This window comes from Propithecus coquereli, unplaced genomic scaffold (genome assembly GCF_000956105.1).
Source record: "Propithecus coquereli isolate 6110/MARCELLA unplaced genomic scaffold, Pcoq_1.0 Scaffold14, whole genome shotgun sequence".
Lineage (NCBI taxonomy): Eukaryota > Metazoa > Chordata > Mammalia > Primates > Indriidae > Propithecus > Propithecus coquereli.
The window spans coordinates 5,285,334-5,298,013 of record NW_012138302.1 but is presented as its reverse complement, the minus strand read 5'-3'; the positions used below and the strand labels follow the sequence as shown (position 1 = coordinate 5,298,013).

The 12,680-nt window shown below is 35.5% G+C and overlaps 1 protein-coding gene across 1 annotated transcript in view; it reads right to left on the bottom strand.

Annotated features, from left to right (window-relative positions):
* ITGB3BP (integrin beta 3 binding protein (beta3-endonexin)) overlaps positions 1 to 12,430 on the bottom strand; it is a 66,044-nt gene extending 53,614 nt beyond the window's left edge. The window contains exon 1 of the mRNA XM_012639486.1: positions 12,395 to 12,430. The gene's annotated coding sequence lies outside the window, so the exon portion shown is untranslated. The remainder of the gene's footprint in view (positions 1 to 12,394) is intronic.
* Between the last annotated feature and the right edge of the window lie 250 nt (positions 12,431 to 12,680).

The window sequence follows — 12,680 nt, the reverse complement described above, 5'->3', positions numbered from 1 at the left end:
TCAATCTTTGAAGATTAAAAGTGATCCTAGAATCCATCTAAGAATTTGCATTCTGCCATAACCCAAACTTTGAAGGTCTTAGCCTATTCATGAATCTCCCACAACAGGAAGAATTAAGAAAAATGGGATTTGAGAGAAGACTGAGCTACTAATTGAGAAGTCAGCACTCTCCAATCAGCAAGGATGAGTGCTACCTAGCAGACCCTTTAGAAAAACAGAGGAAGAAAAAGTGAGAAGAGAGGAATAGATTTGGCTAGGAAAAAGAAAGGATTCAGGATGTAAACAAAACGTTAAAAAAAAAATAGATGTCACAACCACTTCTTTAATAATTTACAACTGCTTCTAATATTTACTGACTCAGAGATATTTAACACTGCTACTAAACAAAAAAAATGCCACATTCTAAGATTCTATGATCAATCTAAATGCCACTGTACTTTTTGTAAGGAGGTCAAACCTTGAACATTAGCAAAACTAAAATTTGGGCATTGATTTTCTGCCTAAAAAAAAAATGAATGTTCTTTCTATAATTTCAAATAGATATGACATTCTCCTTCCGTATCTCTCACAAATTGTGGCTTGCTTCTTCACCTTGTTTAAAGCATATTCTACCAAAAAGATGCCTGCATTTTATTGATTATTTACCTGTTATAAACAGTCTAGAAAGTACTAAGTAAGGGTTCTTTTAGGATGAAATATGGGATATAAAGGATCTGTTATTATTATTATAAACTACTAGCCTATGCTGAAATATTTAAAACAGATTATCGTAGGTATTCGGCCAACCAGAAACAAAAGGGCAGCCAAAAGGAGATAATTCTTTATAAACTTATACTGGTTAGTTAGGTTATTGGAATATCCCACCTAAGATATAATTATTATGTACTACTAGTACTAATTATGGAATTTACATTAGAAAACTTTAAATACTAGCTGCCCTCAGAGACTTTTCACAATTTGGGCCTAGGATTCTTAGAAGACTGCTAGATATCAACTAAATTCCTATCAGCTGCCACAATTACCATCCTTAATGGCCCTAAAAATGTTGGGGTCTTGCTGTTTTTATGGTAGCTATGGAGAACAATAGCATTTTGCACTTACCTCAGTGATCTTACAGAGATAGCAGGGAAAGAATATGACCAATACATTAGATCTGTGGTAATGGAAATGCACTATTTCTTGATTAAGGGTTTGATACACAGGGCTATACTGGTCATTGAATTGTACACTCAAGATCTGTGAATTTAATGATATGTAAATTTCACCTTGATAAAAAAATTTAGCAAGAAAAATAAAATATTGACTATAAAGTTGATGCACTGGTTATTCTATTTGTGCTTATTTTTTATAATCTTAAGATATTAAAATGTTAATTTTAATAATAAAGATATCATTACTGTACTGTTACTCTCTTGCACTATAATTCTCAAGATTTTTTTGTTTTGTTTTGTTTTTAGTGGGCTCAGGAGCATCAAGAATTTTTTTATGAAATATTTTTATGGCTGTTTCCCATCATGGCTATTTCTCATTCATATAACCTTGTATTTTTCAGGAGATGAGACAAATTCCACCCTAGATTTTTTTGTTCACTATAGTATGATTTATATACAATAAAATGCACAGATTTTATTCAGCTTAATGAGTTCTGACAGTTGTATACACTGATACAACTACCCAAGATATATATTTTGATCATCCCAGAGGGTGCCTTGTGTCCCCTTCCAGTCAATTCCCACTCCCCATCCCAGAGGTGACCACTTTCTAATTACTATAACCATACATAGTTTTGACTATTCTTGAACTTCATATAAAGTACATAACTCTTGTGTTTGGCTTCTTTTGTTTAACATGTTTTTGAGATCATCTACATTGTTGCTTATGTTAGTAATGTGTTCCTTTTTATTGTTGAGTAGTATTCCTTCATGTCAATATACCCAAATTTGCTTTTCATTTTCCTGTTTGTGGACATGTTTGTTGTTTCTAGTTGGGACTATTATGAATTCAGTTGCTAAGAACATTCTTGTACATGTCTTTTGCAAATATATCATTTTATTTCTTTGCAGGTACCTAGGAGTGGAATTACTAAGTTATAGGACAGATAGAGGTTTAATTTTATATATATAAAAACTAAATAGTTCCCCAAAGTGTTTGTACCATTTAAAACCCCCATTAGTATATGTGAATTCCTGCTGCTTCACATCCTCACCAACCTTTAGTGGGTTTTGTTTGCTTTAGCCATACTAGTGAGTTAAAAGCTGTCATTCTTTAGCTATTCTAGTCAGTGGAAGTGGTATCCTTTTGTGGTTTTAATTCGTATTTCTAATGATTAATGACAGTGGGCACATTTTTTGTGTGGGCTAATTATCCATTTAAATGTTTTCTTTTGTGAAATGTCTATTCAAGCTGTTGCACTTTTATTGGATTGTCTGTTTATTGTTTATTTATATATTCTGGATAAAAGCCTTTTGTCAGATACATGCATTGCAAATATTTTCTTCTCAGTCCATGGCTTGCCTATTCATTTTCTTAATGATGTCTTCTGATGAGCAGAAATGTTTAATTTTAATAAAATTCAATTTATCTTTTGTGATAAGGATTTTTTTTGTGTCTTAAGAAATGTTTGCCTAGTCTAAGGTTGCAAAGATTGTTTCTTATATTTTCTTCCAGAAGCTTTATGTTTTTGGTTTTACTAAAGTAAGTAAAGCCTATGATCTTTCTAAGATTAATTTTTGTTTATAAAGTGAGATATAAAGTATATATGAATTTTGTATGAGAAGTGAGGTTAATTTTTTCCATAAATTTACCATTTATTAAAGACTTTCTTTTTTCCCATCTAATGATCCAATATTTAAAATGATTATTAATAAATTAAGTCTGCTGCTAAAGATAATATGAACCAAAAACAGTATTAGAGATAAGATTTTTCCAAAGAGAATGAAGATTCACAAAGTATTTAAACAATTATTCTAAAGGGAAAATAGCTGTGGTATATGGAAGGAGCACCAGACTTAAAGTCAGAAAGCCTGGGCTCATATAATGGTTTTGCTGCTTCCTAGCTATGCTATCGTGTCCACACCACTCACCTGAACTTCAGTTTCCTCACTTAACTAATATATTCCCTCACTTAAGTAGAAAAGAGTGGAGAAAGTATGATGGGGCAGGCAGAGAGTACTGGCACTGCCATGTATCTCAGTCCAGGACCCATAGCATCACCCTCTCTTCCCTCCTTGGCGGGAAGAGGGGAGAAGCCAAAGGAATTCCAAACATGCTATTCAAACAAACAAAGGCGAGTGCTTTTGTGGAAGATCTCCCTAGAATCTGCATGCTTTATCTGAGGCTCCACTAGACAATTTTCCGCTTTTGAAGGTGGCCTGGATAGGGAAGTTGTTTTCCTTTTAAAGGTGGATATATAATAATATTTCCTATGCCAGAATGAAAAGATTAAGCATCAAGCCAGATTGATAGACCCCACCTAGAAGCCACTACATGGACTCTCTCAGGTAGATAGATTAGAGCAGGGCTTTTCCATGTGTCTCCTTACAGCCCATTCTTGGGACGGGAAGCTGGGAACTGTCCCAAGCAATGGGTGTGATGACAGGCAAAAGGGGTGGTTGGGGGAACAGCTGCAGACCTGCAACTCCTAAGCTTACTCCCTCCCCATTCTGGGCCACTGTGATTTTATTTATTTGCTCCATTGAATAACTGCATCTTGGTTCCCACTTTCTCCAGCAGGTTAACAGCACTAGATGTGTGCAAATGATGTATCTTGTGCATTTTAACTTTTTATTTCTTAATACAAATATCATGGTTTTGTATTTTTATATATTTTAATCTAAGGCTCTCACTTCTGCACTCCGTTCTCAGGTACGTGAGCAATCTCAGGGATAATTTGGTAGCAGCTCCAGGTCTGCACAGCAGGAATACTTTTTGTTGTTGTTTTATCACCACAAAGAACAACCACCTGGAGTTATACGGCCTATTGAATTACCTCATTTTTGTCAGTAAGAGCTAGCTTTTCTACCAGTGTCTTCTTGGAACTCCTCTAGCTTGATAATGTTTCTTGGAATACTTGGTTTTAGTTGGTTGACCACATGACTTGATCTCCTTCTACTGGAAGATTGGAAATGAGTGTGAATAGGAAAGTGGTGCAGAGAGGTTAGAGCCTGGGCCAGGTGAAAGGCCTAGAGAAGATGCCAAGGTTAGATGAGGGTGTCTACATATATAATAAGGTATTCCTTATTTCAAACCTCTAATCCTAGGGCATGGAATTTTTTTCACACACCAGACCCACCCTTTACTGAGATTAAACTAGGTCTACCATGGACATTTGTGTGGATGTGTGTGTTTGTGTGTGTGTGAGAGAGAGAGTGTGTGTGTATAAAAATCTGAGTTGGTAGGCATAGGGTTTTAGAATAATATGTACCCATCTGTGCTGCCCAGAAATGAATGTATAAAACAAGGACTATAATTCTTTTTTTTTTTTTTTTTTTTTGAGACAGAGTCTCACTGTGTTGCCCGGGCTAGAGTGCCGTGGCGTCATCTTAGCTCACAGCAACCTCAAACTCCTGGGCTCAAGCGATCCTCCTGCCTCAGCCTCCTGAGTAGCTGGGACTACAGGCATGCGCCACCATGCCCGGCTAGTTTTTTCTATATATTTTTAGTTGTCCAATTAATTTCTTTCTATTTTTAGTAGAGACGGAGTCTCGCTCTTGCTCAGGCTGGTTTCGAACTCCTGAGCTCAAACAATCCTCCCGCCTCGGCCTCCCAGAGAGCTAGGATTACAGGCATGAGCCACCGCGCCTGGCCTAAAATTCTTAATCTTTCAAAATTCTGGACTTTACCTGCTTGGCTTCTAGAGAGACTCATTAGCAAGAGCTTTTTTATAGTATCTGGAGCCAGTGTCCTGCCCTGTTGCAATAGTGATCATGTGGTCATAGTAGCTAAAGAGAAAGGGAGGTTCATTTATATGCTGTAAGATAACTATAAACTTACATCACTTTGTTAAAATAAGGCAAATGCAATGGACTGTATTGGGTGATACATGTTTGATCCTGGGTGGGAGGCCAAGAAAAGGAAGATGAATGTATTCAGGTCACTCAGGAACTTTTATACAGGCACAAAAAATCTGGCAAAGTGGCCACAAGATTAATAGGAGGTGAATAAACATAACTCCATGTTTATTGATAGAAACCAAAGCTTTGTCTAAAATTTTGAATTCATGAGGAGGGAAGAATGGAGGGTAGGAGAGTATGTACCTGTCTGTTCATTCCCTGATCCCGTTCCCTTGTTACTGAACTGCCAGAAGATTGAGCTCCTTTGGATTTTGGTGACTCTATCACTGGAGTATGTTTATTTGATGGCTGATTTGCTGTAAAAGGTACTTCCTTTCCCTTCTGCTATACTATTGTAATACATGCTGACCCTTTCCCCCTCCTCCTCTTTTTTTCTGAGAAAATACAAGGAATATTCATTGTACTGGGGAAAAAAACTAGAAAAAGAAGAAATAACAATTATAAACATATATACATCTAACAAGACAGCCCCAAAATACATAAAATGAAAACTGGCAGAATTGGAATGGAAAAATTGAAAAGTCAACTCTAATAATCAGAAACTTTAACACCCCACTTTCAATAATGGATAGAAAAACTAGACAGAAAATCACTAAGGAAGTAGAATACTTGAACAATGCTATATACCAACTAGACATAACAGACATCTACAGAATCCTCCTGCCACCCAACAAAAACACAATACACATTCTCCTCAAGTGCACATACAACATTTGGCAGCATAGATGATATGTCTGTCCATAAAACAAGTCTCAATATAGTTAAAAAGGTTGAAATAATACAAAGAATGTTCTCTGGTCACATGGAATAAAGAAAAAAATTAATAACATCCTAGCATTCTGGGAGGCTGAGGTGGGAAGATTGCTTGAGGTCAGGAGTTTCAGACCATCCTGAGCAAGAGTGAGACCCCATCTCTACTAAAAATAGAAAAAATTAGCTGGGCGTTGTGGTGCACGCCTATAGTCCCAGCTACTTGGGAGGCTGAGGCAGGAGGATCACTTGAGCCCAGGAGTTTGAGGTTGCTGTGAGCTAAACTGACGCCATGGCACTCTAGCCCAGACAACAGAGCGAGACTCTGTCTAAAAAAAAAAAACTATCAGAAGGAAATTTAGAAAATACATAAATATGTGGAAATTAAACAATGCATTCCTAAATAACCAATGGATTCAAGAAGAAATCAAAAGGAAAATTACAAACACATTGAGAACAAAAACAAAACACAACATACAAAAACTTGAGAGATGCAGTGAAAGCAGCACTCAAAGGGAAATTTATAGCTGCAAATAACTACATTAAAAAAGAGAGCTCTTAAATAATCTAAACTTCCACTTTAAGAAACCACAAAAAGAAAAGCAAACCAAACCCAAAGCAAGCAGAAGGAAAGAAATAATAAATATTAAAGAGAAAACAGATGAAATAGAGAAAAAAACAATAGAGAAATCAATGAATCCAAAAGTCAGTTCTTTGAAAAGATCGATAAAATTGGCAAATCTTTAGCCAGACTGACAAAGAATGGAAGAAAGAAAGAGGATTCAAATTATTAAAATCAGGAATGAAAGAAGGGATGTTTCTAATGACCTTAAAGAAATCAAAGGGATCATAAAGGGATACTATGAACAATTGTATGCTAACAAATTAGATAATATAGATGAATTGAACAATTTCCAGGAACACACAACCTACCAAGATTGAATCATGAAGCACTGGAAAATCTGAATAGATCAATAGCATTTAAAGAAATAGAATTACTATTCAAAAAATTTCCAACAAAGAAAAGCCCAGGACCAGATAACTTCACTGGCAAATTCTATCAATTTTTAAAGAAAATTGACACCAATCCTTCTCAAACTCATCCAAAAAATAGGAAGGAAGAATTCCTAATTCATATTACCCTAATACCAGAACCAGACAAAGACATCACAAGAAAATTACAGAACAATATCCCTTATGAATACAGATGCAAAAATCTTAGCAAATTAAAAGTGGCGGCATATAAAAAAATTATACATCAGGTCCAAGTGGAATTTACCCCAGGGATGCAAGGTTGGTCCAACATAAAAATACCAGTCAATGTAATACTATATCATATTAAGAGAATAAAAGAAAAAAACACATAATCATCACAATTATGCACAAAAAGTGTTTGACAAAAGCTAACACTCTTTCATGACAAAAACACTCAACCGACTAGGAATAGAAAGAAATTTTCTCAATCTGATAAAGGGTATCTATGAAAAGCCCACAGCTAACATACTTAATGGTGAAATATTGATGCTTTTTCCCTAAGATGAGGAATAAGACAAGGATGTCTGTTCTTGCCACTTCCATTTAACATTGTTCTAGAGGTTCTGGTGAAAATAATAGGAAAAAAAGAAAAAGAAAGAAAGAAATAAAAGGCATCAGATTAGAAAGGAAATAAATAGTAAAACTATCTTTACTTGAAGATGACATGATCTTATATATAGAATATCCTAAATAATCTACCAAAAAACCCCAAATTAGAGCTAATAAACAAGTTGAGCAAAGTTGCAGGATACATGATCCATATATAAAAATTAGTTGCATTTCTGTACACTAGAAATAACTAATCTAAAAATGAAATTATGAAACAATTTCATTTATAACAGCATTAAAAAGAATAAAATACTTAGCAATAAATTTAGCCAAAAAAAGTATAAGACTTGTATACTGAAAACTATAAAACATTGTTGAAAGAAATTAAAGATATAAATAAATAGAAATATATCTAATGCTCATGATTTGGAAGACTTACTATTGTTAAGATGGCAGTTTTCTCAAAATGATCTGCAAATTTGATGTAATTCTTATCAAAATTCCAACTGTTTTTTTTTTCTTCCAGAAATGGACTAGCTGATCCTAAAATTCACATGGAATTGCAAGAGATACAGAATAGCCAAAGCAATCTTGAAAAACAACAACAAGGCCAGGCGCAGTGGCTCACGCCTGTAATCCTAGCACTCTGGGAGGCCGAGGCGGGCAGATTGTTTGAGCTCAGGAGTTCAAGACCAGCCTGAGCAAGAGTGAGACCCCCACCTCTACTAAAATTAGAAAGAAATTAATCGGCCAACTAAAAATATATAGAAAAAATTAGCCGGGCATGGTGGCACATGCCTGTAGTCCCAGCTACTCGGGAGGCTGAGGCAGTAGGATCACTTGAGCCCAGGAGTTTGAGGTTGCTATGAGCTAGGCTGATGCCATGGCACTCACCCCAGCCAGGGAAACAGAGTGAGACTCTGTCTCAAAAGAAAAAGAAAAAGAAAAAAAGAACAACAAAGTTGGAGGACTCACACTTTCTGATTTCAAACATTTTTTAAATTAAAAAAATTACAGTAACGAAGACAGTGTGGTAGTGGCATAAGAACAGACATATAGACGAATTGAATTGATTTGAGAGTCCAGAAATAAATCCACACATTTATGATCAATTGATTTTTTGATGAGGGTGCCAAGGCCATTCAATGGGGGAAAGAATAGCCTTTTCAACAAATGGTGGCTGAGACAACTGGATATCTACATGCAAAAAAATGAATTTGACTCCTACCCTCATACAATGTATAAAAATTAACTCAAAATGGATAAAAGATCTACATGTAAGAGTTGAAACTATAAAACTCTTAGAAAGAAACATAGATAAAAATCTGTTGCCATAGATTACACAATAGTTTCTTAGATATGACACCAAAAAGATAATCAATGAAAAAATTGAACTTCATCAAAATTAAAAACTTTGTGTGTCAAATGACACTATCAAGAAAGTAAAAAGATAATCCACAGATTTGGAGAAAATATTTGCAAATCATATATTTTATAAAATGATGGTATTCAGAATATAAAAAGAACTACAAGTCAACAACAAAAAGATAACCCCAGTAAAAAATGGGCAAAGGATTTGAGTAGATATTTCTCCAAAGAAAAGATGGCCAATAACCACATGAAAAGATGCTCAACATTATTGGTCATCGAGGAAATGCAAATCAAAATCACAATGAAGATATCACTTCACAACCAGTAGCATGGCTAGAATAAAAAAGTCAGATAATAACAAGCATTGACAGGATGTAAAGAAATTGTAATCCTCATACAGTTTTGGTGAAAATGTAAAACGGTGCAGGTGCTGTGGAAAAGAGCTTGGCAGTTTCTTAAAAAGTTAAACATAGAATTACTGTATAACCCAGCAATTCCACTCCTAGGTATATAACTAAGAAAACCGAAAAAAGTCTGGGCACCATAGCTCACATCTATAATCCCAGCCCTTTGGGAGGCTGAGATGGGAGGATCACTTGAGGCCAGGAGTTTGAGACCAGCCTGGGCAACATAGTGAGACCTCGTCTCCACAAAAATTAAAAAAAAAAAAAAATTATCCAGGCTTGTTGGTGTGTGCCTGTTATCCTAGCTACTTGGAAGGCTGGTGGGGGAAGATTGCTTGAACACAGGAGTTCAAGGTTGCAGTGAGCTATGATCCCACTATACTCCGGCCTGGGCACAGAGCAAGACCAAGATCATCTCTAAAAAATAAAGAAAGGAAGAAAATTGAAAACATGTTCATACAAAAGCTTGCACAACAATGTTCATAGCAGCATTATTCATAATAGTAAAAGAAAAAAAAAACCCAAATGTTCTTCAACTGAGGAATGGATAAACAAAAGTTAGTAAGTATAATCCATACAGTGGAATATTATTCAGCCACAAAAAGGAATGAAGTACTGTTACATGCTGCAACATGGATTAACTTTGAAAATGTTACGCTAAATGAAAGAAGCCAGACACAAAAGGGTACATATTCTATGATTCCATTTATATGAGATGTCTAGAATAGGCAAATCTATAGAGACAAAAAGTAGATTCGTAGCTGCCAGAGGATGGGGGAGGAAGAAATTGAGACTAACTACTAATAGGTGTGGGGTTTATTTTGGGGGTGATGGAAATGTTCTGGAATTAGATAGACAGGATTATGCCATGGGAATAATCAGACTTAGAAGTTTTTTTTTTTTTTTTTTTTTTTTTGAGACAGAGTCTCACTCTTTTTGCCCGGGCTAGAGTGAGTGCCGTGGCATCAGTCTACGTTACAGCAACCTCAAACTCCTGGGCTCAAGCAATCCTTCTGCCTCAGCCTCCCGAGTAGCTGGGACCACAGGCATGCGCCACCATGCCTGGCTAATTTTTTCTATATATATTTTTAGTTGTCCAATTAATTTCTTTCTAATTTTAGTAGAGGCGGGGTCTCGCTCTTGCTCAGGCTGGTCTCGAACTCCTGACCTTGAGCGATCCACCCACCTCGGCCTCCCAGAGTGCTAGGATTACAGGCGTGAGCCACCGCGCCCGGCCAGAAGTTTCTTACTGACAATAATAGAACACGATATTTGAAACCTTGTCCAAACATGGTGGAGCATTAATCTCTATGAAGGTGTGTAGGTGCATTAGGAACACTGGGAGGTGGGAGTTCCAAACATCTCTGGGAGAGGAAATAGCAGTAGCTTAGGATAAATGACTCCACTTCAACCAATCGGCATATGAGGACCATCTCTTCTCCTTGGACACCAGAGTTTTTTTCCTTCAGCAGCATCATATTGGCAAGGCAAAATGACTACGAAGTTACTACTAGTTCCTCTATAGCTTCACAACAATTAACTACTCCTAGAATTACAGGTATATATTTTGAATGTCCAATTTCCTTTTGTATGAGCTAAGGCAGCCTCAATGGGACCATGGGCCATGGGAGTAGATAACTAGGAGTCGGGCTGCTTTAGGGCTAAGCTGTTACTGGAGTAGATGAAGTATACGAGGGCTGCCCAGAAAGTATCCAGTCATTTCATACTACATTTTTCATATTATATGGCTGGATACTTTCCAGGCAGCTCTCCTATATGGAGCCAAGGAGAGAAGCTCAAACTTAACACCAGAATAGAATAGCTGCTAGATCTAAGATGTAAATATAGAGCTACAAACAGATGATGAGAGTACAAAAGCTGAAAATATCAGAAATAGCTCAGGAAATAGAAGGAAAATGTTGAAGAAAGGCCCAGGCTAGGATGCTAGAAACCAGCTTTGAGCAAGTGGTGGCCATGTGGTACTGAGCTAAGTCAATTGGTTTAAAGGTACAGAACTGGGCCAAACGTAACAATGTATTTTTCCAATACAGGATATCAGCTGTGGCATTGGCTACCTTGACACATCTTCATCTGAAGAAAAAATGGATAGAAAGCCTGCCATGATGACCATTTACTTCATGGAGAGAATGGATTCTGAAATGGTCATTCTTTTCCATTCAAATAATGTTACCATCTCCCAAAGAACAGTTTTGGGGCAGGAAAGAACAGTATTTCATTTCAAGCTGGACTACTCATCTACCAAAATACCATTCTGACCAAAGAAACAGATGCAGAATTACAGTCACAGCTGCATTCTGCACAGAACAAGTTGGATAATGGTACTCTAAATTGCTAATTACGCTGTTAATGATTTTTTTAGTGTCATTGCAGTATTTTGCCACCTTTGTTTAAAATTTTTAAAAAAGCACCTAAGAAGTTTTTTAAATGGTAAATTTCTGTTTTGTTAAATACCACTGAGTCTTCCAAAGAGAAATTCCATATAAAACCATTTCTTGAAATGGCATTCACATATGAGATTTTGTGGGAGCCCATTTATTTACTAGCTATTTGTTTTAATTTACTTTCTTACCACTTTACTTGCATTTAAGATTACTGAGTATTAGTGTTTGTATCTAGATCCATAGTTGGTATGAAAAGATAATAAACTAACATATGTCATGACATGCTGGCACTGGGAATGTGCTATGACTAGATTTACAAAAGTATAGCAACATTACGATTTTATTTTTATTGTGATAACTATGGTGAAATTTATTACAATGTTAGTATTTTGTCATTTAATCCATGCCCACATAACTGAGGGAGGTAATTACATTTTTGACATAAAAATGCTAATGTTTTTATTTCGTTTTAGCAGATTACAGTATGCAGATTAAAGGTATTGCTATTGTTCCATATTGTTTTTTGTACATTTAAGTGGCAGACTACTTTTTTTCTACAAATAGTGAATTAATTTCTACTAAACTATTTCTTTAAGGTTTTTAAATAATTTTTTTCTTAAATGAGCACCTCGAACTGACCAGAAACTTCCACATATTAGATTTACAAAAAATATTTTATATACAGAAAGTGGTGTATCAATCATATCACATTGTGTTTTGATAATTTTTACATTTAGCAAGGAAAATCAGTAGTTAAAAATTAAAAACATAATCATATCATGCAATCACAAACTCTTAAGCAAATACTTACATTTTCTTCTACCAGACCATCCAATTTCAGTGATCTTTTAGCCCTGCAAACAAAACATTTGAAGAAATCTTAGATTTGACATGCTTTAAGTAGCCAAATATTAAAGGATAAGATATAAAAACAAAGGTTCTAAGATACTTTTGCCAACTAATTTTACATTATTTATTAAAGCAGAATACCATATGAAGACAGCAATTATTTATGAGGATGGTTTGTTTTTAATAGCATATTTCAAAATAGGATCATAATTATTAATAAATATTTCAATGGATCACTTTTTTATATA